The 5739-nt window shown below is 41.1% G+C and overlaps 1 pseudogene; it reads right to left on the bottom strand.

Moving 5' to 3' along the window:
- Window positions 1–345: 345 nt before the first annotated feature.
- LOC110744067 lies at window positions 346–4022 on the bottom strand (annotated as a pseudogene).
- Between the last annotated feature and the right edge of the window lie 1717 nt (window positions 4023–5739).

The raw sequence follows: 5739 nt of genomic DNA, 5'->3' as shown, positions 1-5739 counted from the left end.
ATTAATCAAGGAGCTGCCCAGTTTTTATTTATTTAGTTAGTTTTTAGAGATGGGGTCTCACTGTGTTACCCAGGCTAGACTCAAACTCTTGGGCTTAAATCATCCTTCCACCTCAGCCTCCCACATGGCTGGGACTATAGGAGTATACCACCACGCCTAGCTGCCCTATTTTCTTTTTTTTTTTTTTCTTTGAGATGGAGTCTCGCTCTGTTGCCTAGGCTGGAATGCAGTGGTGCAATCTCAGCTTACTGAAACCTCTGCCTCCCAGGTTCAAGTGATTCTCCTGCCTCAGCCTTCTGAGCAGCTAGGAGCCCTGAGCCCTTGAGGTCAAGACTGCAGTGAGTTGAGATCGTGCTACTGCACTCCAACCTGAAAAACAGAGCAAGACCCTGTCTCACACACACACACAAACACACACATACAAATTAAAAGTATTGTCCAATGTTGATGTCAATTTTCTAGAACTGTAGTGTGCAGAATTCACTTTATTAAACTGATATTTCAACAAACAATGAATGTACATTTGTCCACCAGTCTTATTCTACTCATGATTCTCTAAGGATCACTGACCACGGTTCAGCAACTTCTCCCCAGCTTAGGACCTGGAACAACTTCTATTCATTTCAGTCAACATTGACTGGATTTCTAACCTGAACCAAAGGATAAGTACATTTTTTGAACTCGAAGTCTGCTTTACAATCATGTCATCTAGTTTATCTTCTAATTTCCTTTCCCCTGCCCTTTTTAAAACCAAATTACTGTTTTAAAACCAATTATTTTCTTTGACGTATATTCAGGGCCTCCTGTATAGAATTGAATTTGTGGTCATATTGTGACAATATTGTAAAATAATATTGGTTTTGAACCAAATAAATTATATTATTGACTCAAATAAAATAATATTGATGAATATTGTCTTAAAACCAAATATTGATGAAAATATTGAAGATGAAAGGAAAACGGATGGCAGATTAGGCTTTGATGTATCACCATTTACTTTATGTGAAATTTTAAATCTCCATTTTCTCTCAACTGTGCTGGTTTTTATAAAATATGTTAAAGCCATTTTTGGCTTCAAGTATGAAAGCATGAGCTTGTTTAGCTTCCCTAGCAATGTGTGTTTGGCCATTGCTATGTTTTGAATGTTTGTGTCCCTCCAAAATTCATATGTTGAATCCTACCCTCAAGGTGATGGTATTAAGAAGTGGGGCTTTGGAGTTGATGAGGTCATGAGGATGGGGCCCTCATGAATGGGATTAGTGCCCTTAGAAAAGAGGCCCAAAGGAGCTTGTTTGCCCCTTCTGCCATGTGAGGACAGAGCGAGAACCAGGAAACAGACCCTAACCTGACACCAAACCTGCCTTAGCCTTGATCTTGGACTTCCCAGCCTCCAGAATATTGAGAAATAAATTTCTGCTGTTTATAAGTCACCCAGTGCATGGCATTTTTGTTAAAGAAGCATAAACAGACTGAGACAGCCATGATCACTCTAATTTTTTTTAAATCTTTTCCTTCACATTTGCACAATTCAAGAGCAGGTGCTGCCTGGGAGACCCTTCCCTTCCTTAGAGAACGGCGAGCTGCTTTTTCTGATTATGGAAGGGCTTATTTACCTGCCGTAGGATTTACAATCAAGAACATTACCTTCCCCAGGGGCAATTCTAACCCTCCCAGCCACCACACTACTTTTAAATCAAAATAGACCCTCTCTCTTTTCACCTATTGCTCACTTTCCTCTGATTAAAACAAAAAAGTAAAGGAGAACCAGTACAAGCCTACATACATGCACACACAGGCATGCACACATACCAGAAGAACACATTCATGCACCCATGCATACACACATGAACACGTACAAGCACACACACACACACACGTATGCATGCAGACACTTTTAACCTCTTCCTATACTACATCTGTGTTACATTATCCCCACCAGTTTTTTTTTTCAACTTTTAATGAAAGCTTGTATATAAGATTACTTTATTCCTGCATCTTCTCAATTGTTTTCTCCTTGTATTTGCCCTTTTCCTTTCCTACTTGGTGAGATTTGGCTTTCCGTGCAAGGATCTTTTTGCGGTCTTTGTCCAGTTTTAGTCTACTGATAACCCCCTTGCTGGGGGGAAAGTCTACACAGACAGTTGTGTCGTTAGCCTTTTCCTGCTGCATTCAATGTAGATGACATGTTTCTCTCTGTAAATCTGGACTACTTTGCCAATTTGCTGACCTTTATGGTGCCCTCACTCAACCTGAACTTCATCATCCTTTCAGATGGGCATGGATCAAATGCTGTACTTCTGTCTCAGCTCTTTGGAAAGAGGGGAGGACATAACAGTTCTGTGAATGTAGGAAGGCGCATTGAAATGCCTTTTGCAGTTACTGCTTCAGTCAGAAGTCACAAAGAGATTGAACTTCATTTCGGCCACTCCCACTTCAGTGATGGCCACAAAGGGCCCCACTGGTTATTAATGTCTTTTTTCAACTCAAACGTTTAAACTACATAGCCTGGCATATTGTAGAAGAGAACTGTGCAGCATTAAATATTAGCATCTCACCCTCACATGCACAGAAATATTCAGATTACAAAAACATACCAATTTATAAAGATTAATATTAACTCACTGTAATTTTTCAAAGACTCAGAATTATTTGATCAATTTCAGGAGAAACTATTATATATTTTTACAATGTTCATGCCAATTGCCTAAGACTAATCAGTTTCTCTTACTTTGTGACTGACTGATTCTATGAATATTCTGCCTCAGTATTTTAAAAAAATTCTCCTATAATAATTGGAAAGGTGAACAGAAGTGATTAGATTTGTCTTAGCAGTATCTCTCACTTTGTGAATCTTCATGTGAATCTTTAGTACCTCTTATTTTGTGAATCTTCATGAAAATCGGAAGTATTCCCATTACTTTTAGGAAAAGAACCAAATGCTTAACATGATCCACATAAGATCGCATAATGTATATACCTCTGTATGCTCACTTTGTATTTTATCATCAATATTTGCTGCAACAAAACAAAACCAACTTCCAAGATAAGGTCCAGCATATGTGGACTTCCCAGCAAATTTTAGTTAATGCTGCCCTCTAATGCCTGGCTCTGATATTACATCAGCTCAGGGTTTTGACCAAAAACAGACACAAATGAGGTCATCTAAGGAGACTTTAGCAATCATTTCCAGGTTCCCTTTGACTAGCTCATTCCACCGATGAGCAAACCGAAGCCCAAAAACTCAGGTGTTTCTCGCCAGATCACACAGCGAATGACCGTCAGAAGGAGTTAGAACACAAAATTGCTGTCTTTCCCCAGACAGGCCATGTGAGATGTGACCACAGGGCTCTAGGGTTGGTGCCTCACCCGTTAGGCTTTCTGAAAATTCACAAACTGCAAAGCATGACACTGCCCATAGGAATCTGTTACAGAAAACGAGAAAGGATTCTGACCTAGCTCAATTAAGAAGCAGCCAGAATTCATGCAGCCCAGGTCCTTGTAAGAGACAATTAGAATATTATACCAGAAAAGCTGGAGAGGTAGCAGAGACCAGGTGCTGTGCGGTTTTGTGTACTAAACTCAGGATTTCTAACTTAATCCTGATGATGACCAGCTATTAAAGGCCTCTAAGCAAATTGAAGAAGGTCACTGCGACTCAAGGGTATAGGGCGGGTCTGGAGACAGGAAGACCAGCAAAGCTTTACTTTGGCAGTCCAGGGTACCAACAATGAGGACTGCAGGACCCCTACTTTTCTAGTTTACAGAGTGTATTAGTCCGTTTTCATGCTGCTGATAAAACAAACATACTGGAGACTGGGCAATTTACAACAGAAAGAGGTTTAATTGGACTTACAGTTTCACCTGGCTGGGGAGGCCTCACAATCATGGCGGAAGGCAGAGAGGAGCAAGCCACATCTGTGAATGGAGGCAGGCAAAGAGAAAGAGCTTGTGCAGGGAGAGTCCCACTTATAAAACCATCAGATCTCATGAGACTTATTCACTATCAGGAGAACAGCACAGGAAAGACCCACCCCCATGGTTCAATTACCTCCCACCAGGTCCCTCCCACAGACGTGGGAATTCAAGATGAGATTTGGGTGGGGACACAGCCAAACCATATCACAGAACTAATGGGAAGATGGTATCATCGGGCTACAGGAGAAGGAGAAAGGGTTGTGAGGCCAGAGGAACAATCACTGTATGGACATGCTGACCTTGAAGGTCGTATACACAGATGTGAACCTGACAGCCAATCCTTCAAGATGGACCCCATGCAGCTAACCAGGCACAAATTTTAAATACAGCCAAGTAGGCGTTTGTTGACTGGAGGTCACACAAGCACCTGAGTTGCCCAAAACACACACCTCTGTTTAACTTTGGAACTTTCAGAGCTCACTTGAACCAACCAATCAGAGCTTACCTGAATCAACCAATTAGAGCTCACCTAAACCAACAAAGGCAAGCTTTCATCTGAACCAACCAATCAGAGTTCAGCTGTATCAACCAATCAGGGCTCAGGTGTGTTGACCAATCAGTTCAAATTTTCATTTGCATAATTGAACCTGATTGGGCAGAAACGTTTGCTATAAAACCTAGCCTCAGCTACTTGGGAAACTGAGGCAGGAGAATCACTTGAACCCAGGAGGTGGAGGTTGCAGTAAGACGAGATCATGCCACTGCACTCTAGCTTGGGTGACAGCAAGACTCCCTCCCTCAAATAAAAAATAAAAATAAAATAAAATTTTAAAAAACACCAAACCCTCCCTTTGTTCTCTGGAACACATCTTTGTTTACACCAGAGGCTGCATCTCCCTCGTTTGTCAGCTGTTTGCTGGAATAAAGTCTCTTTCCTCCAATTTCCTTCCCAGAGAACTTTTCGTTACAACCTCAGAAGACAGCCGGATGGAAATACTTAGTAGGTGTTGGAATATTAGGCTGAAGCTCAGGAGCAGGGGCAGATTTCAGTTACAGATTTTGCACCAAGATACATTTAATGTAATTTTGAAAATTGTCATAGTTACTATGTAATGAATTATGTAATAAAATTAAATAAGTTAAATAACTGAATAAATTAATTAAATAAAAATATGTAACAAAAGTATCCAATATAATTATGTAATGTAATATAAAATATAATTTTAAAATCCTAGTTGTTACACCGAGATAGGTCTGCCTTGGAGGCAGGTGGAGTTGCCCAGGAAGACCGTAGAATGAGAGGCCAGGAAGTCAATTGGAGAACCCACATGTTGGCGTCGGCAGAATCCACACAGGAAATGAAGGAAAGGCAGATCCACTAGAACGATATTGATAGGATCTCACATCGCAGTAGAGGGGAGCAGTTATGAGAAAAATATGTTCAACACTGACAAATGCTGGGGGGAAAATGTGTAACTCCACACTGCCAACTGAGGAAACAGCAAGAAGCTGTTGCTTAAAGCCACCAAAGCTCCTGGAACATTACAAGTTGCCCAAAGAAGAAGGGGCCAATACGAAGAAAGGCAGAAGGAACACAGGGACCCCTGAGGCTGCATCCCAACAGAAGAGGACCATTCTAGAGGAGAAGGAGCTGTCAATCCTCATTGTCACCGCAGCCTACTTTGTAGAGGGCACAGTCACTTTTCAACACGTGAGGTGGGAGGTTCGAGAGCTCTAAGTGGATATTCAAATCAATAGTACAATCTAAATTATAACCTGACTCTGATTTGGGAGTGTGGTGACTAATGTATTTGGGGAAGAAGA

The sequence above is a fragment of the Papio anubis genome, chromosome 11 (assembly GCF_008728515.1).
Source record: "Papio anubis isolate 15944 chromosome 11, Panubis1.0, whole genome shotgun sequence".
NCBI classification, from domain to species: Eukaryota; Metazoa; Chordata; class Mammalia; order Primates; family Cercopithecidae; genus Papio; species Papio anubis.
Note: the sequence above shows the minus strand (reverse complement) of the source record. Positions and strands in the feature narration are given on the sequence as shown.